At 39.9% G+C, this 25,114-nt stretch overlaps 1 protein-coding gene and 1 long non-coding RNA gene across 3 annotated transcripts in view; one reads left to right on the forward strand and one right to left on the reverse strand.

Moving 5' to 3' along the window:
• The window catches only part of LOC132391588 (E3 ubiquitin-protein ligase MARCHF8-like), a 534,862-nt gene that overhangs the window by 381,478 nt on the left and 128,270 nt on the right, over positions 1–25,114 (reverse strand). The window lies entirely within an intron of this gene.
• The window catches only part of LOC132391586 (uncharacterized), a 35,669-nt gene continuing 32,529 nt past the window's right edge, over positions 21,975–25,114 (forward strand). The window contains exon 1 of the long non-coding RNA XR_009511273.1: positions 21,975–22,114. This is a non-coding gene — a long non-coding RNA (uncharacterized LOC132391586). The remainder of the gene's footprint in view (positions 22,115–25,114) is intronic.

A 25,114-nucleotide genomic window follows, 5' to 3' on the forward strand; every position in this document is an offset into this window, starting at 1 on the left:
GGTGTGTCATAATGAAGGGGGTGAATACATAGGCAACCAATTATTTTCTGTTTTATATTTGTAATTCATTTAGATCACGTTATAGAGTTCTGTTTTCACTTTGACACGTAAGAATCTTTTTCTGTTGATTGGTGTCAAAAATCCAAATTAAATCCACTGTGATTCTATGTTGTGAAACAATAAAACATGAAAATTTCCAGGGGTGGGGTGGGGTACTTTCTATAGGGACTGTAATCTTCTATTTTCCTATCATCCATGTGCTTATTTAAAAGTTCCTTACCTGTCCCTAATGTATCTGCCTCTAACACCACTCCTGGCAGGGAGTTCTATGCACCCACCAGCTTCTGTGTAAAATACTTAACTCTGACATTCCCCCAATCACTTTAAAATTCTGCCCCCTCATATTAACCATTAACCCTGGGGATAAAATCTCTGGCTATTCACTCTATCTATGCCTCTTACCATCTTGTACCCCTCTATCAAGTCCCCACTCATTCTCCTTTCCTCCAAAAAGAAAAGCTCTAGCTTGCTCAATACTCAGCTCACAATCTCTTATTAAGGCGATCAAATGCCTGGTAATAACATTCACAGCCATTTCCCAGTCCAGTGATTCCATCATCACTTCCAAATATTCAATCAACTTCAAGAAATAAGACTTACACACTGGCTTTCTCTGATCATCTAAATATTCATGATGTCCAGTAATATATGACACTTGTAAATTTCCAACTGCAGATGTTTGACTAGCTGGCCTGCAATTCCCCAGCCTCCCTCTCCTGCTACTCTGATATAGCTGTGACTTGCATAATGTTCCAACTGAAAAGAACAGTTGTCAAAACAAGACGACTTTCAAAGTTGTACAGAAGTTATCTCCAATATACTTAGCTCTTTCCTTTAACCCTGGAACAGAGCAAGTGGGGCTTACTCATTCCTCAGTCCTATTATCTTTTACAGTGTTTCATTGCTTGTACTAATTCTGGTGAACACAACTGATTCAATGTTTCTGTGAAATATCAACTATTTCATCTGCTCTGCCCTAGCCAGTCAATATTCAACATGCATAATTTCCTGAATTCCACTACCATAATTATTTGTTTTCAAAGTGCGTACATTGCTTCTAAAACAATTTTTTAAAATAAGTTCTGATTTGAATAAGCTTTGCAAATATATGGAAATATTCTTTTTGTAGGTTTCAGTTTTGCAATTTGTTCTTACACTGTATTATTTTGCTAGGACCTGTCATGGTTTTGGGTTTGATATATTGTTAATGTTGTCATCTTTCTCTTGCTTAGACTCTTTTATAAACATCTTTAGCTATAATTTCACCTCTGAAACTACACTCAGTGGCCAATTTATTAGTTACCTCATGTACCTAATAAACTGTCCACTGAGTACCTGCTTGTGGTCTGCTGCTGTAACCCACCCACTCAAGGTTCAACATGTTAAGTACTCAGTGATGCTCTTCTGAATACCACTGTTATCTGAATTACTTTCATCTTCTTGTCAGCTTGAACCAGTCTGACTATTTTCAGTCTGGCCTCTCTCATTAACAAGTTTTTTGCCCACAGAAATGCCACTCACTGGATTTTTTTTTTGCTTTTCTCACCATTCTCTGTAAACGCTAAAGATTGTTGTGTGTGAAGATCCCAGGAGATATCAGTTTGAGATATTAAATCCACCCCATCTGACACCAACCATCATTCCCTGGTCAAAGTCACTTAGAACAGATTTCTTCCCCATTCTGACGGGGAAGAACAACACTGAACCTCATGACGATGTCTGCATGCCTTTATGCGTTAAGTTGCTGCCACATGATTGACTGATTAGATATTAGATGTATTAGATAAGCTATTCTGGATTGGGTGTTGTGTAATGATCTTTGAAGGCAGCCTAACATCAGTCTCTACACCCTAAAAAGGCTACTTACAGTATTAGTCAGTTCCAGAAGATAAAGGAAGCATTTGAAAAGAGTTGCACACTCAAGTCATTTGCCAAGAAACCTAAATATGATCTTTATAGTGGTCTCAATGCTTCATATAACATTTCCAAAATGATAAGCAAAATGTGGAAAATCTCATACAACTGGTCAAATATTAGTATTACCTACTATATCAGAAGTGTTCACCACTGTTCTTAAAATGCACAGAGCTAAAAAAAACAGAATTTGCGATACAACTGGACAAGTCAACTGTGCAAGACAATTGCTAATGGCATATATACGGTTTATCAAAAATAGAAAAGTTTATTAAGTGATTCTCTTTTGTAAATGTTACCAACAAATATCAAACTGAGAATCAATCTGCAACAAGCTCAAAATGTATATTGAGGATAAAAATATTCCAATTAAGAACACTATTTCTTGGGGAGCACCAGATATGACAGATTGTCATGCTTGTTTAGTGCTATTTATGGAAAAACAAAATTCCAAGTCTGTTTGCAAACCATTGTATAATTCATTGTCAACATCTCGCAGGCAAAAACCTCAGCCAGTGACATTTTTGAAGCATAACTCTTGTAATATCTGCTATCAACAATATTTAAGCTCATCCATTAAACAGCAGAATATTTCACCAGTAAATACTAAATTAACAATGAAGAGTTTTAATGCTTGCTTCTTCACACTGAAGTGCATTGGCTGTTAAAAGGCTGCTGCTTAAAAAGTTTCTTTGATCTTTTTGACACTGAGGTTGAATTTTTGCTCAAAATTGACAAGAGCTTAGGAAACAAATTGAACTTCTACATGGAGATGTGGGATACCTGACCGATCTATATGACAAAATGAAAATTCTTAATATGAAACTGCAGGGTGAGAATTTCAAAAAAAGTGCAGTGTCCACTTTTATTGGAAAGTTGCAAATATCCAAGCAAGACATTGGTAGAAGAATATTCTATCCTCCTCCCTTATTGAAAGAGGCTTCAGTGCAAAAAACAGAAACTGTTTGGACATTGATTATGCATGGGGACTTAACCTTTTGCTGTCACAACTTGAACCAGATATTTCAACTCTTGCTAAAAACCATCAAGCTCAATGACCACATTGATATCAAAGTTGCTGTACAGTGCACAGGTTCTGTGTAAGGTAGGTTTAAATAAAAAAATTAGAGCAGAATCATTTTTTTCATGTTAGAATTTGGTAGGCATGTCTTTACACTATGGGGGCACTGGAAAGTATATTGTGCCTAAGGGGCGTGGCAAGTATGAAGGTGCTTTGGGGGAGCACTATGATAAAAAAGGTTGGGAAACGCTGATGAACCAGAATCAACACCATAGGTTTTAAGCTAGCTTTGTACATTGCCCATGATTTGGTATGCACAATTATTTCAAACATTTCCCAATTTGTATCAGCTTCCCTAGAGTTTAGTTGATTGGTATAAAAAAAATTCTGGAGTTATGTGAATATAGCAGATATTAATTCAAACAAGAACCAGTCCTTATTATAAATTCAAATACGTTTAGGAAGCTTGCAGTTAGCTTCAGTTTTTGTTGTAAATTGCAAACAGTAAACTCAAGTTAAAAGCCTAAAGACTAAGAAATATGATTTGCAAAATGGTGACCATGAAATATTTGCATATGCAAGAGCCAAACATCAAGACAATGGGGTTGTGCTAATTGGCTTGCATCAAGCCAGGGAACATGGCCTAGCTATTTGCACCATTGTGACTGAGTTCAAGCTGGCAGGCCAGACGGATGTTGTGTACCTATGATATTTGTTTCCTTAGAGACAGTCCTTGCAACATTAATTCTGGGCATCTGGGATTTTCGTTCCCATAAGTTTTTTTGGATTATTAGTATGAATTACTTTGTAACAAAGGTGTTTGAACATTCAGAAGTCTCTGTCACTGTAGATATGTAACTTTAAGGAAGCATTGTCAATCCAAAATATTGAAGGAAACAATGTTACTGTAACTATTGAAATTGAATTGTATCAGCTAGTGTTACCTTTGATCTTAAGCGTATAAAAATGTGATGTAGCTTTGGGTTCGTGAGCCTCGACTGAGAGTGCCTCCAGAATGATGCCTGCTTGTTGTGCTGAGTAACAGCTTCTATATCACCAGCTTCAGTGTCTCTCCCCCAGTGTCTTTGTTCACAGTTACAATATTGGTTTTCATTTCTTGTGTTGAAACTGGAGAATTAATGCTGTTCAAAGCAATTATGCCTTTCGGGTTGTGAAAAATTAATGAAGGCCCCATACAGTGTTCTGTGGTGGGATGTGAATCCTCCGGCGTTAAGGTAAGTAATTAAAATGGTTCTTATATAGTTACCTAGCATTTAAAGTGGATCAGCTTTGCTATTTGAAATAGTCATCTTTTACACTTGGTCCTTTCAAGAATACTTTAAATTTAAGCATACCTAATAACACACCTCTGTTGATTTTTAAATGAATTATCTGCAACTGCAGATTAAACATCTGAAAAGCTTCATCACAGCTGAATTCAAAATATCTATGATAATAAAAGGCTTGAGTCTAAAACTGATATTTCACTGAGGGAAATAGAAGGTCCAAAGAGTTCCACAACATCTATAGGGTACATCTCAGAACCCTCATGAATTCTAAAGATACATAACTTATATGTAGTATATTCATTTTGAATCTGAAAAAACATGGAAGGTTTGGAGAGGAGAAGAAGTGATTAACCAGGATGTTGCCTGGACTGAAGCATATTAGTTATCAGGAGAAGTTGGACAAATAGTCCTCTCTAGAGCATTGGAGGCTGTAAAGCCACCTGACAGAAGTAAGTAAAATCATGAGAGGGGCAGATAGGGGAAAAAGCCAGGGTCTTTTTCCCGAGGGCGGAAGTGTCAAATACTTAAAGTCACAAGTTTAAAGTCAGGGTAGGGGAAAGTTACTGGAGATTTGTGAGGCAACTTTTTTTTACTGGTAAATGCCTGGGACGTGCTGCTAAGGGAGCTGGTAAACACAAATATGATAAAAATATTCAAAAAGGCATTTAGGCAGACAGTGAACAGGCAGTGAATAGAGGGATATGGACCAAGTTAAGGCAGATGGGAATCACTTAGACTGGAATGATGATCAACAAAGACCTGATGCGGCAAAGACTTTTTCTGTTCTGATTTTCACTTTTCTATGTCCCTTGTTCTAATGTGGGCTTCACATTTGAAAGAAAATATCTGTTTTTGCATATCTGAGGTTATTTAGATCATTTTTAACTTTGCTGCTAAAGTTGTTAGAAAGCCCTGTACTCTTCCTGTTTAGGTAGGTAGTGAGGAGACTTTAATTAATTAATTACAGTCTCCACTGTGTAAGCGTTCCCACAACTCTGCTGAGTAGGGAGTTGCAGCTCTTTAACCCAGAAACAAAGATGTGAGGTGCATGTAAGGCCTCGAGGGAAATGTGGAAAACTTTCACAATCGCATTCAGTCTACTGAGGACTAGATCTGTGACATTTAAGACTGGTGACCCAGGCCTATACAAGAAAACCAGTTATGACTTATAGAGGGCTATTTCAAGGTCAAGAAACAATCCTGAGAGAGGTTGGAGGTGTCATCAGATGCGCATCAACTGTGGCAAGGTTTGCAGGACATTATTTCCTACAAAGCAAAACCCAACATCATGAATGGCAGTGGTGCTTCACTACCCGATGAGCTCAATGCCTTTTATGCACACTTAGAAAGGGAGAATAAAACTTCAGCTATGAAGATCCCTGCAGAATCTGGTGACCCTGTGATCTCTGTTTCTGAGGCCAATGTCAAGCTGTCTTTCATGAGGGTGGACCCTCAAAGGCGGAAGAGCCCGATGGAGTACTGGTAAGGCTCTGAAAATCTGTGCCAACCAACTGGCAGGGGTATACAAAGATGTTTTCAATCTCTTATTACTACCATCGGAAGTTCCCACCTGCTACAAAAGGGCAACAATTATGTCAGCGCCAAAAAAAAGATGTGCGAGCTGCCTTAACGACTATCGTCCAATAGCACTTACATCTATGTTGCTGAAATGCTTTGAGACGTAGGTCATGGCTAGAATTGAAGAGAGTGTTTGTCTCAGGAAGGACCTGGACCCACTGTAGTTTGCCTGTCACAATAGGTCTACAGCAGATGCAATCAATCTCAATGGCTCTTGGATCATCTGGACAAAAGAAATACCCATGTCAAGATGCTGTTTATTGATTAGAGCTCAGCATTTAACATTATCATTCCTACAGTCCTGATCAAAAACCTACAGAACCTGGGCCTCTGTACCTCCCTCTGCAATTGGATCCTCAACTTACTAACCAGAAGACCACAATCTTTGTGGATTGGAAGTAACATCTCCACCCCACTGACAGTTAACACTGGTGCACCACAGGAATGTGTGCTTAGCCCACTGTTCTACTCCCTCTACAACATGACCGTGTGGCTAGACCAGGGGTCAGCAACCTTTACCACTGAAAGAGCCACTTGGACCCGTTTCCCACAGAAAAGAAAACACTGGGAGCCGGAAAACCCGTTTGACATTTAAAATGAACTAACACTGCATACAATGTTTTGTTTTGCCTTTATGCCATGTATAAACAAACTATAATGTGTTGCATTTATGAAATTGATGAACTCCTGCAGAGAAAACGAAATTACATTTCTGCATGCAACAAAAACATTTTGAACTCCGAAAAAAAGACGTTGGGTTGAAGGTTACTTTTAAGTAAAATACTCAACGTCTATTTGAGTCCTTCTTGTATTTATGAAAAACGCCAAACTTAAATTTGCCGCCAGCAGCAAACCAAAAATAACGTCAGCCAGCTGTCAACCTGAAAAATAAAAGGACTATTTCACTGAACAATGAAAACATATGAATATACGTAAAATAATAGGCAATTAAAGTATTTATCATACTTGTTCAGGTTGACTCACACCTGACAATGCAGCCGTATTCAGTAGGGATGGATCGATGCTTAGGGGAGTGACCGGGAAGGATAATGTGTTTTTTTCCTCTCTGAACTCACAGAAGCGTTTCCCAAACGATGTTTGCATTGCGATGATTGCAGAATGTAAATACTCCGAATTTATCATGTCGTGACCTTGTTTGAACTCTCTCAAATTGGGGAAGTGAGACAATGTGCCTTTCTGTAAATCTCTGGCAAGCAACGTCAACTTGCGCTCGAATGCCAAAACATCCTCTAACATGTGCAGGGCTGTACGTCCTTACCCCGTTGAAGAGCTGTGTTCAGCGTTTTCAGGTGTGCTGTCATGTCTACCATGAAGTGTAGCTTTTCCAGCCACTCTGGCTGTTCCAGCTCAGGAAAGTTGAGCCCTTTGCTGCCCAGGAAAGTTTTCACTTCTTCCAGACACACAACAAAGCGTTTCAGCACCTCCCCTCTGGACAGCCAGCGATAAAAACACGTTGTAGCGGTGTGCTACACGCAGTCAGTAAACTGCAGTTAAAGATAGCTTTATTCGAACTAAACAGCCTTGCTTTTAAGCTTCCCTCAACCCGCCCCCCATGGGCACGGATGCTGCAAAAGACACGTACTCACAAACCCCCGTAGGCTATCTCCCTTAGCCTGAACGCTGGCTAATTGTGAGCCGGTTCGGATGTGTCAGGAAATGGGTCGCCACAACGTCTTATTTAGATTGTACAAGATCACCATAATCTTCAAATTTAGATTTACATTATAAAAACTAACAAACTAACATAAAATACATTTTAATTAAATACTGACCATGTAGCGGTGTGCTACACGCAGCGCTAAAATTACGACACGGAGTCGGTAACTGCAGTCGAAGGAAAAAACTTTATTCGAAATCTTCAGCCTCACTTTTAAGCCTCCCTCAACCTGCCCCCCATGGCGCAGAGGCTCCAAAGCTCTGTGCTCGCAAACCCCCGGATGCTATCTAATTGTGAGTCGGTTCGGATGTGCCAGGAAAAGGATCGCCACAACCAATTATTTCCAAAAGCAACAGGGAGCCGCAGCACAGACGTAAAAGAGCCACATGTGGCTCCGGAGCCGCGGGTTGCCGACCCCTGGGCTAGACATAGCTCAATACCATCTATATATTTGCTGATAATACAATCATTGTTGGCAGAATCTCAGGTGGTGAAATTTGCACTCAAAGTCAGCAAGACCAAAGAGATGATTGTGGACTTCAGAAAGAGTAAGACAAAGGAACACAAACCAAATCTCATAGAGGGATCAGAAGTGGAGAGAGTGAGCAAATTCAAGTTGCTGGGTGTCAAGATCTCTGAGGACCTAAACTGGACACAGCATATTGATCCAGCTATAAGGAAAGCAAAACAGCAGCTATATTTCATTAGGAGTTTGGTTTGTCAACTCAAACACCCAACAACTTCTACAAATCTGCCGTGGAGAGCATTTTGACTGGCTGTTTCAACATATAGTTCTGGTAGGGGAGGGGGTGCCCTATTGCACAAGATAGAAGTTGCAGAAACTTGTAAAATTAAGTCAGTTCCGTCATGGGTACTAGCCTCCATAGTATCCAAGACATCTTCAAGGAATGGTGATTTAGGAGGAGGGTGTCCATCATTAAGGACCCCCACCACCCAGGACATGCCCACTTCTCATTGCTACCATCAGGTAGGAAGTACAGAAGCCTGAAACCACATGCTCAGCAATTCAGGAACAGCTTCTTCCCCTCTGCCATCTGATTCCTAAACAGAGATTGAACCTATGAATAGTACCCCACTACATTTACATTTTGTTTCAGTTTTTTTGCACTACTTATTTTAACTTAACTATTTAATAGGTGTGTATATATGAATATATATATATTCTTGTTGTAATTCAGTTTTTTCCTCTATATTTATTTATCATGTATTTCATTGTACTGCTGTCATAAATTTAGCAAATGTTACGAGATATGCCAGTGATATTAAACCTGATTCTGATTCTGATTCAGTTGCTGCTATTGTCTTTCCAGGGGGTGAAAGAAATGCAATCAGTGACCTAATGCTTTCTAGGAGTGACCATCACCAATAGCCGATCTTGGTCCATCCACAGAGACAAGAAAGCTCACAAATGCTTCTACTTCTCTACTTTGTCAGGAGGTTAAGGAAATCTGTCAACGCTCCAAAGGGACAGCAGAGTTGTGTAGCAATTCTTTACAGTATGCCAGCTGTAAGATTGGGATTCAATTCTTGCCGCTGTCTGTGAAAAGATAGAACATTTTCTCCGTGACCACTTGGGTTTCTTCTAGGTGCTCTGGTTTCCTCCCATATTCCAAAGACCTAAAGGTAGGGTATGTGAAAGTGTGGGCAGGCTACGTTAATGCTGGAAGCATTGCCACACAGCACAGCACAACACAAGTGACACATTTCACTGAATGTTTCGACGAACATTCTGCAAATAAACCCAATCTAATCTAATCTAATTGACCCTAATCAATTTTTTCTGATACACCACAGAAAGCATCACTGTTTGGTATTATCCCACCCCACCTCCCACCACATATAGATATGTGAGAGTCCAGGGAATGTGGTTTGGATAGCATAAAGTGGGACCAGTGTATTTGAATTTCACAGCTCTCACAAAGGGATTCAAACTCGCATTTCTGGATTAATACTACAGAATTTTGTTTTTTTCTAGTAATGTAATTCCTATGCTACCTTAGCTTGCAATTAAATTAGCCACTTCTGAACAAAGACTATAGGAAAACAACAGCTGATAACATAAGCTCTAGTTCCTGATAGTACAGATAGCCAGTAATTATAGTCAGCCTGATCTTCACAGCCAGCCAATTCCTAGCAGCTTTAATGCAGTCAAAAGCCAATTCATTTGCAGGTTCCATCACTGGGTAAGAACTGAACATGAGGAATGATAACTGCAAGATATCTAAAAGACATGTGCTTAAGGGGATATACCAGGGTGATTAATTGATTTTGAGAGCAATGTAGTAAAATATTACTTGTAAAATTGGTATGGGAAGTTTTGTGCTAATTTTATTTTATTGCACTGAGGCCAAGAAGATGTTGCCTTGCTCAGCAGTAGGTGGAAGGTAAGATGAGTAGTTGTCTGTGAATAGGAATTTGAGACTGCAAGCCGGAATCCGGGATCATGATTCCAATCCTTCACTGTTCATTGTGGAGCAGATGGAGAGTGCAGTCTCCCCCCAGTGGTGAGGTTGTGCAGAACCCAGTTGAAATTGCCAACTAGTTCCTAAACTCTGCAGGATTTCTTCAACAGTCCAAAGAATGAAAGCTATTTTTGAGCATCCCAAGGATTGCCCTTTCACATTCTGTATGAAGCATGCTTATCATGTGCATGCTCTTCACAAGAAGAATTGTTAGTGAATAGCTGATGTTGCCAAATGACCAATCTTTAACTTGCTGTGGTGGTTCAACATGCTTGATCCAGAATACTAGATTTCACTCCCGTTTTATTTCTTAAACATGTGGTCCACATAACATGAATGGCCATTCTCATCTCCTGAAAGAGTGCAAAAAGAGATCATAGAAGCGGCTCCACACAGATACCAGATCACACACTAATCTGCCTCGTTGCCAGTGGCTTCCTAAAGAGTTGAGAAACAATCAGTCATTGAACAGTCATTCAGTCATTGACTTGAACAGTCATTCCCACTACAGCCACAGTTCTACTGTACAAGTGGCTGCTATAGTGGTCGGGGGAGGGGGTGGGGGTGGGGGTGGTGAAGAGATAGTGGGAGGAGGCAGTGAAGAGACTGACAGAGTGATCTCCTGTGTGAATGGGCATTGAACCAGCCCAATTACCTACTATGTCTCAAAGGGTCCTGAGTCATTGGGTTGGTCAAAGTATCAGTGATCAAGGTCTGTAGTGCAGAACAATTCAAAAATATGCAGGGATGGATTCACTTTAATGTTAACTAGTAGATCAAGATGATGCACTGTGCAAGTCATCAGTGTGGACCTAATGATTGCTGTCTCCTTCCAGAGCATTGTGTGATGTACTCCTAGTTCCTTTCTGAAGTATCAATGAAGACCGTAGCTCTCCGGGTTGCTTCAGCTTCCGCCATCAATGGAGGCTAAGCAACTTCTGGCATCATTAGGTGTGTGACTGATGAAGTACAAAGAAAATCCATGCTAAAGAGTGCATGCGAGTGCCCAGACCAAATTCACGAAGATAGCTAGTGTGACTTATTGTACAGAGAACAGCTTTTATATGTGATTTGTACTTTAAACTGTGAATGCATCCAATTTCTATGCACATGACTGCGGTCACTCGTTGACCTGCATGACTCCTTGTTGAGGTGTTCATATGAGGCACCTATAAAGTGACCTGTGTTCAGCCAATGGCACATCACTGCATTGTGAGATAGGCAACTGTGGTGAGCCCAAGAGTTATGTCTACTGACTGACAGGAAAGAACGTGGTATAGATTGCTGGCTTTGAAGGGTCTCAGTCATCTTGCTCGTAATCAATGGCAAACTGTAATGTATCACAAATAACAAAAGCTCCAGTCTGTAAAGAGCCAGATCTACAAAAACTCATACAAAGTTTCCTGTCTCCGACAATGATTTTTAAAACTTACTAAAATATGCACCCAGTTTATGAAATGGTTGCGTATTTGATCGTACAAATCCTAAAATTCACTAAAAATTCCAATTTACAAAATGGTGGTTCTATTGTTTGATTTTACAAAACATTTTTATAGAAAGAGCAGTTTTACTGAAATAAAAATTAATTTGGATGAGACATTTCACATTTCCAGCTTAGAAACTAATTGAAGAACTGACTGCACTGATCTCTTTTTAATCCCAGTTCCAAGGCAGTTTAACAAGTTTGATTTGAGATGAACCACAAGCATCAGTTTTTGTGACTGAAAACATAACTATGAGATTCATGCATTAATTGCCTGGCTATTAAGGTCAAAACGAAATCATATTTGTGTAACTGCAAGCAGTTCACAAAGTCAGAGCAAACAAACAAGGTGTATGTGGAATGATACCAAAATGAAAGAGGTAGTGTATATATCATCGCCAAAATAAAGAGCAAAGTGAACTACTGTGACAGGCACAGTTTAAAAGCCATCAAAGGGTGAAATCCTGCCAAACACAAGATATTAAAATGAGTTTCAACATGATTATATGCTGCGTACCAGTTTCATTTAAATTTTAAATTAACTGCTGTTTATTACAACACTTTACAACAAATTAATTGTGCCACTGGCTGACTGCTTCTTCATTACAAACAGGAGCAGGAGCACATCAATTTTTAACTAACAGACTAGCTGTTATAAATTACATTTTAACTTGCAATAGAAAATAGAAGGAATTTAATATGAAATATTCTATCAATAAAGTGTGCACAGTGTGTCTTTTTTTTAAAATCACAGTTAATGGAAATAATGCAGTGAAATGGAAGATGCTAGCAATATGCAACGATCTTCAGAAAAGCAGTGGGGGTGAGCTAGATGTTCCCCAAGGTGGCCATTCCTGTTTGAAAGTGACTGAACACAGTTAATAACCATTATTCTAGCTGGAAGTGATGACTTTCACACAGTCAATTTTCATAGACTGAACACTGGTCAATTAGGAATTTATAATATTAAAATTCAAATGCTTGCAGACTACAAATTGCTCTGCTCTTTACCCTAGCATACATCAAGACCTTTCATTGTAAGCCTCAAAGACAACTGACATTCAATGAGAAATCCTGAAACTCTTCTAAGCATACCAAATGCTGACAGGTAACATTCCTGAACTCTGTGAATGAAAATTATTAGAAGATTAATTCAGTGATCCTAGATATGAGCGTGGTTGCAACGGCTATACTTTAAGCAGAAATTATAGGATCCTATTCCGTCAGTTTGCTGCTCCAGTGCCAACACCATCATTCTTGACAGAGCTCCTCCTCTTGAGTCGGGTGGCTAAGTATCCAGCTATGGCATGCATTCACATTAGGTTTGCCAACCCTCAAGGGTTCTCGTGGAGTTTCCTGAAGTTAAAAGATAATCTCCACAGCACTGCTGCAAGCAAGCCAGCAGGAAAATCACAGTGGCATTACATAATCGTGTTTTCTGCTTCCTTGAAGATCCTTGCAAATTGTTAGTATCTCTCATTCAAATGTGTTATTTCCATTAAATGTGCTTTCTACACATAAAAAAGACAGCAAACAAGCTTTATTCATAAAATATTTCAAACATTTTAAAGAATAGATGAAAAAAATGTTCAATTAGCCATCCAGATTATGCTAATATATATAAGAAGGCCTATGTAATAACTAATGTGTGCCACAGCAATATCTCCCCCATGGTGGTAAGCAGCAGTTAGAGGAACAATGGAGGATTTGAAGTTCACCTTAATGATGGAGCTGCTTTAAAATTTGTTTCCATATTTCCTGATAGGGAAGTATCCTGGGAAAGCCAATCCCATTATTAGAACACAGGATGAAAGGTAGGTGGTGGGGAGAGCGGAGCGGGTTGGTGGGGGGCAGAAATAAGGCATTGTTTGTGGATATCACAGGGGAAGGAAATGGCCATTGAATTTATTTGGTTGCCTCTCAAAGTCCCCATCCTGAGAAGTGAAAACAGGAAAGGCCAGCTAACAAGACTCTGGTGGAGCTGTACAGGCCAATCCCCTGTACAGTGGTTATAAAGGATTACAAAAACATCGATGAACTGCAACTATACCATTGACTTTGGACAATGAAGATGAGAGGTCACCACTGCGAGCTAAGGGCCCAAGAAGAAGAAGAAGGATTTCATTGGTAAGGCGGGACAGTCATCACAGAGCAGATCGAGGGACATCATGACTGTAATGAATACTGTGGGTTTGGGATCTGACATGGCAGTGCTTTTGCATGGGTTGGCCACTCACACAAATTCAGGCTTATGTGGTGCTCTCACCACATGGAAGTGCTCACAGTCACTGAACCCTGGCCCCATTGTCAGTCCCTCTTACCCGATGGATCCAACTTCCATGCTTTCCATTTGTTGCCTGGTCTATTGTCATGTTTGACAGGAGCATGGGAACCACAGCAGCAAGCCAGGAACTGAGAAAGGTAGATTTCATGACCAGTTTGTCTATAAGGAAGGACAGCCAAGAGCAACATAACAAACACAATGAGAAAGACCGGGGTTTATTTTAATGCTACGAGTATCAAAGATGAGGATGATGAGATTAGATTATACTACAGAACAACCAATAGAGGTTCCCATCCTGGGGTCCATGGGCCCCTTGCATAGTTGCATCGTTTCATGGCATGAGAAAAGGTTGTGAAGCTTTTCAATAGACACCGAAACACTAAGGGAAAGTTGTTAATGAGAGAGGTGAGAGGAGAATGGCCAGTCTGGTCTAAGTTAACAGTAAACACGGATATCCACCCATTACAACAGTGGTGTGCAAAGGAACATTTCTGAGTGCACACTACGTCAATCATTGAAATGGACGGGCTGCAGCAGCAGAAGAGCACACCAGATTCTACTCCAGTACCTACTAAGTGGCTATAGTGTGTATATATATACCTAAATAGGTGAGTTAGTAAATTTGCAGATTATACAAAAGATTGGTGGTGTTGTGGATAGTGTAGAAGACTGGTAAAAGATACAGTGCCTTATAGATGAATTGCTGATCTGGGCAGGGAAATGGTAGATGGAATTTAATCCTGCCAAGTACGAGGTGTTGCACTTCAGGAGATCGAATGTAAGGGGAGTGTACACAATTAATGGCAGGACTATCAAAGGCATTGACATAGAGAGAGGGATATTGGGGTCTAAGCCAATAACTCCCTGAAAGTGGCTAAACAGGTTGATGCATGGTAAATAAGGCAAATGGCATACTTAACTTTATTAGTCGAGGTATTGAGTTCAGGAGCTACAAAGTCATGTTGCAGTTTTTTTTTAAAACTCTGGTTGTTACATCTGGAGTACTTCAATTCTGATTGCCCATTATTGGGAGGATATGGAGGTGTTAGCGAGGGTACTGAAGAGGTTTATTAAAATGCTGCCGGGTTTACAGAGCACGTGATGCAAGAAGTTGGATAGCTTTGGTTGGTTTCTCTGGAGTGATAGAGATTGGGGGGTAGATCTGATATTAGGTTATAATATTATGAGAGCCATAGCAAGAATAGAAAGCTGGCATCTTTATCCCAGGACTGATATTTTTAATACTAAAGGGCATTCATTCAAGGTGGATGAAAGGAGACATGTGGGACAATTTTTATTTTTACACAGAACTGGTGGGTGCATCACAACATCCCTCATTAAACTCTGTGTTTCAAACTAATCAAGACATTTCTCGGTCTGACAATGAGTTGAAGCTACACGGAGAAGGAGAGAACCAGTAGAGTTTACAGCTCCCTAAATAAAGAGAATGATTTCAAATTAAAGTTCTACTTCAAAACATCCACCATTCTCCTTGTACTAAAAAGACCAAGGTAACATGTCTGAATGACTGGTGTCCTGTCACACTCACCTCACTAATAAGCAAATGACTTGAGAGGCTGGTCAGGGACTACATCTGCAGCTTGCTACCACCCACACTGGACCCCCTACAATTCGCCTGCTGACACAACCCATTGACAGACGAAGTGATAGCCACTGCTCTACTCATCGTCCATACACATCTGGAGAAGAAGGATGCTTATGTGAGAATGCTGCTCTTGGGCTACAGTTCAGCATTTAACACCATAATTCCCTCCAGGCTCAACAAGAAGCTCAGAGACCTTGGCCTTCATCCTGCCTTGTGTAGCTGGATCCTGGACTTCCTGTCGGATCGCCGGCAGGTGGTAAGAATGGGCCTCCTCACCTCTGCCCCTCTGCCCCTCAACACAGGTGACCCTCAAGGCTGTGTCCTTAGCCCCCTCCTTTACTCTCTGCATCCCATCACAGTGTCACCACCCATAGCTCCAATCTGCTAATTAAATTTGCCGATGATACTACATTGATTGTCCTTTTCTCAAATAATAATGAGGCAGCCTACAGAGAAGAAGTCATCACGCTGACACAGAGGTGTCAAGAAAACAACCTCTCCCTCAATGTCACAAAAACAAAGGAGCTGGTTGTGGCCCACAGGAGGAATGGAGACAGGCTAGCCCCTATTGACATCAATGGATCTGGGGCTGAGAGTGTGAACAGCTTTAAATTCCTCAGCATTCACATCACCGGGGATCTCACATGGTCTATACATACCAGTTATGTGGTGAAAAAAGCACCACAGCAACTCTTTCACCTCAGATGGTTGAAGAAATTTGGTTATGGGTCCCCAGATCCTAAGGACTTTCTACAACGGAACAATTGACAGCATCCTGACTGACTGTATCACTGCCTGGTATGGGAACTGTACTTCTCTCAATCACAGGACTCTGCAGAGAGTGGTGCAGGCAGCCCAGTGTATCTGTAGATGTGAACTTTCCACTATTCAGGACATTTACATTGACAGGTGTGTAAAAATGGCCTGTAGGATCATTGGGGACCTGAGTCACCCCAACCACAAACTGTTTCAGCTGCCACCATCCGGGAAATGGTACCGCAGCATAAAAGCCAGGACTACAGACTCTGGGACAGCTTCTTCCACCAGGCCATCAGACTGATTAATTCACGCTGATGCAATTGTATTTCTATGTTGTATTGACTGTCATATTGTACATACTATTTATTATACATTACTATAAATTGCACATTGCACATTTAGACGGAGATGTAACGTAAATTTTTACTCATGTATATGAAGGACATGAGTAATAAAGTCAATTCAAATCAATAGTTACTGTAAAGGAAGGATATTTACATACACCACATATTTCTTATTTCACCAGCAAAATGCAATCAATATGGAGAATAGGAACAATGGCTACAAAGGGTACTAGGCAGGTGACTTGTCCTGATTTCACAGAAGAAAACTGATAGGAAATCTGGAACAAGAAGACGTGCATTAAATGTGACCATCTAAAAGATGCAATCATCAATTTCCTGCTCTTGTTCACCATTCTCCTCGCTCACCCGCAGACATTAGTGAACTGACAAGATATCTGGATGCATATCAACCAAAACATCTTGAAAATGTTCTTTTTCACTGTATGTCAGTATATGTGACAATAGCAAACCAATATCAGTACTCTGTTCCAGGTATAAATATATTTTAGTAATATGTTTTGATAAATAAGCACTCCAGGCTGGAAACAATTTTATTTCTATGTAGATTGTAATAAATATTTCAAATTTCATTCCTGTTTGATATATATTTAAAAAATGATAATTCAGCCTCTACCTTAATTGTATGTGCATATTCTAATATTTATTTCATGCTCCACTAAATATTTAAAAAGTTAGTTCTTGATGTGTTGCTGTGAGAATCCTTCACTGCAATTGGCTGCCTGGCCTGCTTGATGGACATCAGAGATTGGATAGTAAACAATGTCAGAAAGTATCAACCTCACAGCAAGGACATCACTGGCTTTATTCAATATTGATTGTGACGGTGGTTTCCATGGTCACTGAGCCAATATAATTGGAATTCTTACTACCAGTTCTGTACATCATCCCAATTTACTCATTATTTTTGAGAAGATCTCATCACAACCCTTGCAGAGGCAACAAATCACACAAGTAAGAAAACCAATTATGTTTAAAATTGTAGGCACTATTATGGCCAGCATGATTGTTGAGGGGGTTGCCCAACCAGCTCCTTCACCTGGAAATGTTATTAAGTTAGGTTCAATAAGTTCAGATTTAGATTCATTTGTTTATCACACATACAGTGAAACATTCAGTGCTGTTTGCGCTAACAAAAAACACAGCATAAGGATGTGCTGTGGACAGCCCATAAGTGTTGTCACACATTCCAGTGCCAACATAGTATGTCCAGAATGTTCAGCAGAACAATACAAGCAATAACAACAACAGCATCAACACAACCAAACTTTAACAGCAGCAAAATAGGCCCCTTTCCTCCCTCCCATTCACCCACCCACACACTTACACACACACGGACAATGTTCCAACCCCAGGACAGGCCACCTGCAGTCTCCCAACCTCCAGTCCCAGGCCTGCTCAAAGATATCGGACTTCTGACCAAGGGTCTGCAATCATCAGGCTTTGACTTCCGGACCCACCGATCCAGGGGCTTTGAACTTTGGGCCTCAATTTCTGGACTCACAATTTCAGTATTTCCCGCAGAACATGCTGATCAAGGGCCTGAACTCCAGTCTCCAATCCAGGGACTTGCTGAGTAACATAACTTTAGGTTATATGACTTTAATGCCTTTATCTGAGAACAATTCACAAAACTTTGTGAGGAAGGTGCCGGATAAATATATTCCAATAAAGAAAAAATATGCAAATAGCAAAATAGTACAACCACGGCTGACAAGGGAAGACAAAGCAAAACAATGTAAAAGCAAAAGACAGGGACTACAACAACACAAAAATTAGAGGGAAGACAGAGCATTGGGAAGCTTTTAAAATCCCACAGGGAGCAACAAAAGGAATCGTTAGGAGGGCAAAGATGAAATATAAAAGCAAGCTAGTAAACAATATCAAAGTGGATAGTAAAGCTTTTTCAAGTAAGTAAAAAATAAAGAGAGGTGAGAGTGGCTATGGGATCACTAGAAAATGAGACAAGAGAAATAATAATCGGGAACAAGGAGATGGCAGATGTACTAAATGTGTATTTTGCATCAGTCTTCACTGTGGAAGACACTAGCAGTGTGCCAGATGTTGTAGTGTGTGAAGGAAGAGAAGTGAGTGCAGTTACTATTACAAGGGAGAAGGTGCTCAAAAAACTGAAAGACCTAAGGGCACACAAGTCACCTTGATCAGATGAACTGCATCCTAGGGCTCTGAAAGAGGTAGCAGTAGAGATTGTGGAGGCATTAGTAATGATCTTTTGAAAGTCCTTGGATTCTGGCATGGCGCCAGGGGACTGGGAAATTGCAAATGTCACTCCACTCTTTAAAAAAGGAGGAAGGCGGCAGAATGGAAATTCTGTTAGCCTGACCTCAGAGGTTGGGAAGACATTGGTGTCAATTGTTAAGGATGAGGTGATGTACTTGGTGACACAGAACAAGATAGGACAAAGTCAGCATGGTTTCCTTAAGGGAACATTTTGCCTGATGAACCTGTTGGAATTCTTTGAGAAGATTACAAGTAGGATAGATAAAGGGGATGTAGTGGGTTTTGTACATTTGGACTTTCAGAAAGCCTTTGACAAGGTGCCACACATGAGGCTGCTTACCAAGTTAAGAGCCCATTGTATCATAGGAAACTTACTGACATGGTTAGAACACTGGCTAATTGGCAGGAGGCAGCGAGTTGGAGTAAAAGGATCCTAGTCCGGTTAGCTGCCACTGACTAGTGGTGTTGGGACCGTTTCTTTTTATGCTGTATATCACTGATACAGATGATGGAATAGATGGCTTTGTTGCCAAGTCTTCAAGTGATGTAATGATTGGTGGAGCAACAGGTAGTGTTGAGGAAACAGGTAGGCTACAGAAGGACTTAGAAAGATTAGGAGAGTGACACATGAAATATAAAGTTGGGAAGTGCATGGTCATGCACTTTGATTATAGAAATAAATATGCAGACTATTTTCTAAATGGGAAGAAAAATCTTCCCATTAAAATTTAGAAAATCTGAGATGCAAAGGGTCTTGGTAGTCCTTGAGCAGAACACCTTGAAGTTTAACTTACAGTTTGAGTTGGTGGTGAAGGCAAATGAAATGTTAGCATTCATTTCAAGAGGTCTAGAATACAAGAGCAATGATGTGATACTGAGGCTTTATAAGGCCCTGGTGAGGCCTCACCTTGAGTACTGTGAACACTTTTGGGCTTCTCATCTCAGAAAAGATGTGCTGGCATTGGAGAGGGTTCAAAGGAGGTTCACAAGGATGATTCAGGAAATGAAAGGATTATCATATGAGGAATGTTTGATAACTTTGGGTCTGTACTCGCTGGACTTTATAAGGATGAGGGGGGATCTTATTGAAACCTTTCAAATATTGAAAGGCCCAGACAGAGAAGATGTGGAAAGGGTGTTTCCTATGGTGGGGGAGTCTAGGACAAGAGGGTGCTGCCTCAGGATAGAGGGGCATCCATTTAAAACAGAGATGCAGAGAAATTTATTTAGCCAGAGGGAGGTGAATTTATGGAATTTATTACCACAGGCATCCGTGGAGGCCAGGTCATTGGGTGTATTTAGGCAAATCTTGATAGGTTCTTGATTGGACGTGACATCAAAGGTTAGGGGAGAAAGCCGCTAGTGAGGCTGAGGAAAGGAAAGAAGGATCAGCCATGATTGAAAGGCAGAGCAGGCTCGATGGGCCAAATGGCCTAACTCTGCTCCTTTGTCTCACGGTCCAAGTTTGTGACATCGAATCCGAGTGACTTGTATTGGTAAATGGAAATAACATTGAGCAACAGAAATCTAAACAGTAGCAGTTGCTCTCTATGGATCTATTAGTGAAAGTAGAATCTGTTTTTCAAGCCACATCTGTGGAGAAGAGAAACGGAGCTAATATTTCAGATCTAGGATCTTTGATTAGATGAAGGTGCTGCCTGGCCTACTGAATGCTTCCAGAGTCTTTTTCAGATTTCCAGCATCTGTAGTTAATTTTGGAGTAACTGATTCTACCAGACTGATCTTAATAGACACAAGGACGGGCAGTTCTTCTTCCTATAAAGTTATCATCTTTAACTGGGCAAGGCTGCTACTCAATAAAAATGAATAATTAAGACTAGAAAGATATTGCATTGTTACATTAAGCAGACTGATAATGAGAAAACAAATTTTATAGTTACAGAATAAGTTATTTCACCACTTTTCAGTGAAATTTGGGAAATTGCAATCTGCACTATGAACATTGTTGTGACTGTAGAACTGCCTGGGCTGTACCGAGCTTGCCCATTGCTCTGAATGAGGAAGAGTGACTTCCTCTCCAAAGGACATAGCAGCATGAATTTCACTTTCTAATTCATACATTAAAAAGCAAACTGATGAAGATATTGGCTTTATTGCAAGGCCCGCAACTGTAGTGAAATGTCTCTCTGAAATCCATCAAGCATCATTATTTTAATATATTCTGAAAACAAACCAATTGGTAGCACTTGCAATTATGCCAACACTATCAGTAAAATTAATCTGATCTATCCCTAATGGCAGAGCGACCAGCAACAGGATAGCTTCAGTCTGTTGTTCAACAATATGGTTAGTAACTGAGGTGGTGGGCTTGTAATGGCATGTGCCTATGTTTTTTGTTACCTTTGTAAAAAAAATGAATCTGGATAATGTGAGGCTCAAAGCAAAGTTGTCTTCCAAATGCACCAGCACACTCATTGATAATTCAAATTAAGATCGAGAAGATCAAGACTTGAGCTTTGAACCTTAACTTCCAAGTAGTTTGCTTACGTTTGGGATAAGGGAATGAAAATCCTAACTAATCAATAGTTTTGTTAAAAAATACAATAGGAGATAAAATTTTAAAATTTGACAATGATCCACCTAGTCAATATCGACATTGAAAAGTTTAAATCCCAACTATAGGAGAAGCCACTAGCAACTTCAGAGAGACGTGACCAAATGATATGCAGTAGCCTAGAAGCATGTCTAAGCTTGCAGTAAACACTGTTTATTGTGCCAGGACAGAGTAAACTTTAACTAAGGAATGAATAAATTACTGCAAGCATTCTGCAAAGATCACTGTGGATCATGAGACTGAATGAGTCAGAATTTATTGAGGTATACTATATTTGGGTGATTCTTTAATTAGGCTAACTTTTCTGTCAGTTAGATTTTCAACAAAAAATATTTTTCTACAAAACAAGTACTGTAGTTTTAAAAGTTAAGTAATAATAACTAAACTTTTTTCAATATGTTTCATAAATAATATTTTCTTAATTTTGAAGTGAGTTAAAAACTTGAATGTGCCAGAATTTCACTCTTTTGGGCTTGTCCCCTACCCAGACTCTGTAACTTTGTCCTCAAAATAAAATAATAAAATTTTAGTCTGTATCTTCTCACAACAAATTTTAAAACACATGCCAAATTCATGTTGGTTATTTTTTATATAATTTATACATTTTTTGTTAACAAAGAACTGCGGTCCACAACACTTCTGTCGTTACCAACAGGCCAATCAATTCAGAGACCAATCAAGCTTTTCAAACAGCTGCTTTTGTGGTTGTCATGGAAATGAGAAGTGACAGGAGAGTACTTGGCTGTCTTGATAGAAAACTGACATTTTGATGTCCAGAAATGTGAGTAATTTAAAGATTTATACCTCCTGATCTGGGTGTATGTTAATTACATGTCATTACCAAACAAGTTACTATTTGAGTGTTCAACTAATAAATAAATAACTTCACTTTATTTCTGAATATTGAAATTACATTTACAAGCTAGCTATCCAGTTGAGTTAGCAAGTGAGAGACTAGGCCAAGAAAAATATTAACACGCTTAAGAAAATGTGTCTCACAAATATACTGAGTGTACTTTAAAATGATTTATGACAAATTTACTAAAGGGCATAGTTTTTATTCGCCAGTTTGTCTTTGAAATCTCTGTCATTTAATTGTTAATTTAATTCAGTATCTTGATGGTGTGATGGTAATGTCACTTATCCGTGAAAACTCTGAAAAAAACACCTTAAAATATAAAAGTTCTCATAAAGGCTGATCAATGCCAAAATCTAATCTTCATTCCAGAGCCTAAAATAAAGGTTCAACACAAACAAACCAGAGTTCCAAGAAATTTCATTTTTCAGAATTTCTAGTCGGAAGTGCCCCCGATTGAAGGATCACCCATTTATCGAGAAATTAGTGAGGTGGGTTCTAAATAGCTGAAGCAATAAGACCACAAGATATAAGAGCGGAATTAGGCAACTTGGACATTTGAGTCTGCTCAGCAAATTCATAATGGCTGATCCATTTTCCCTCGTAGCCCCAATCTCCTTGCCTTCTCCTCGTATCCCTTCATGCCCTGACTGATCAAGAATCTATCAGCATCTGCCTTAAATATACCCATTGACTTGGCTTCCACAGCCACCTGTCCAAATGAATTCAACATATTTATCACTCACTGGCTAAAGAAATTCCTCCTCTTCTCCATTCTAAAAGGACATCCCTCTATTCTGAGGATGTGTCATCTGGTCTTAGACACCCCAACCATAGGAAACATCCTCTCCAATAGTGTCAAGATTATTAAAAATAAATAAATTACAATTAACAGTGACAGGAACTGTGTGTTTCACAGCATACAATGAGGAATAACAGAATATTTGAGTGCAGTTCAAGGTCGTGATGAGCTACGGTGACAACTCTTTCCTCCCCACAGCTGCTGCTCAGCATGCGAGGTTCCTCATACAGGGGATTTGTTAGTTTATATTCCAGCATTTGCAGATTATTTTGTTGATATTATAGAGACATGTATGCTTAACCTCGTTTTAACTGTCCATCAACCACCACGTTAGGTCGTTCAATCTCACCCTACCAGACTTATCCGAGATTCAAGATTGTTTAATGTCATTTCCAGTAGTACACAAGGGTAAAGGAAAACTAAATAATGGCTCTTCTGGAAGTGCAGCATAAAAGGAACACAATAGAGAATGCAATAATAAAAAATAAAAAATAACCATTGGTAAATACATAAGATAGCTTACATACTGTAGTGATGGTGGGTACAGGAGTGTGGGTACATAAGGTGACCCTGACTGGAAATGATAAAGTAGTGGTGGTGGTGGATATTGAGGGGTGGGTTGGGGTGGCCAAGATGTTGATCAGCCTTACTGCTTGGGAAATGAACTGTTTCTGAATCTGGTGCCTTGCCATGGAGGCTACATAGCCTCCTCCCTGATGGGAGTGGGGCAAACAATCCATCAGCAGGGTGTGTATTCATGATATTATTGGTCCCTTTTCTGTGAATCGGGATGGCTGGTGCTGGTGATGCTTAGGAAGTTTTGACGATCTGTTGCAGAGTCTCCCTGCCCACTGCAGCGGTGTTGCCAAACCATTCAGTGACACAGCTTGTTAGGATGCTCTCTATACACGTCTATAGAAGGATGTGAGTGTAGATGTGCTTAGTCCAGTTGTCATCAGCTTCTTCGGAAAGTAGAGGCATTAGTGAGCTTTCCTGATTGTTTAGGATGTGTTCTGGGACTATCTGTTCCACAACTTGTGTTGTCCAACTATTCCCCTCACTAACTTTGCTGTTTCCTAAACTAACTTGTTTCTCTCTTTTCTGGTTTTGCAGAATCTCGGACCTTACTGTTTACTCTATTCAGCTTTACAGAATTTTTTTTTGCTTTTACTTCCAGCTTGAACAACCTTCCTTCCATTCAAAATAAACAAGCTAGCAACTTGTTTGACACCAAAGATTCTGCAGGTGCTGGCAAACACACACAAAATGCTGGAGAAACTCAGGCAACATCAATGGAGGGAATGAACAGTCACCGTTCAGGCAGAGACCCTTCAGCCTGAAATGTCAACTGTTCATTTTCCTCTGATCTGCTGAGTAACTTGTTTGACTTGATTTCAAAAGGTTAAAAAGTAATTGCTGAACAGTGTGCTAAACTTCAAACACCGAACATATTCAGAGTGAACAACTTAATGGCTTGTTGCTGTCACGTCTCTCAGATTCTCATATTTGCCTTTGATAGGAGAATTAAAAGCCATTAGTTCTTCCAACCTTACTTTAAAAGTTTACTTAAGCATAGCATTTAAAATGCCACAGAAAGCAGGACAAAGTTTATGCCCATCCGTCCTGACCTATCTTGGTCTCTCTACATTTAAATGTCAGTGGGTTCCATGCTCTAAGAAAATTCACCTATTCAATTCCAACTTATTCCAATGATCGCCTTGATAACTTTTTTTTCCAGAGCACTTTGGTATGGTTGTGACAGAGGACAGCTGGAATGCAGAATGGTGGAGGAATAGAATCAGGTTTTTGAACACCAGCCATTCTTTCTCTCAAATGCAACACCAGTAGCCAGCAGCAGATATTCTGCTGTTAACTCCTGCAGCATTTACCTATCTGAAGAAACATGTAGATCAACTTTTTTAAAAGACACGCATCACTCCTACCTAAACCAGACAGTAGGCTAATTAGCTGTGTGAATCAAAGTCCTCTTGTTGGGCTCCGACTTAAGATGAATAGGCAAAGGCTAACCATTCCCCTGATTCCAGGCCTTGAAAGGCCTAACTTGCTGGGCTTAACTTCCTTCCCAAAAGGCTAATACATTATTCTAAAAAGATTTTTATGGG

The sequence above is a fragment of the Hypanus sabinus genome, chromosome 3 (assembly GCF_030144855.1).
Source record: "Hypanus sabinus isolate sHypSab1 chromosome 3, sHypSab1.hap1, whole genome shotgun sequence".
Classification (NCBI taxonomy): domain Eukaryota; kingdom Metazoa; phylum Chordata; class Chondrichthyes; order Myliobatiformes; family Dasyatidae; genus Hypanus; species Hypanus sabinus.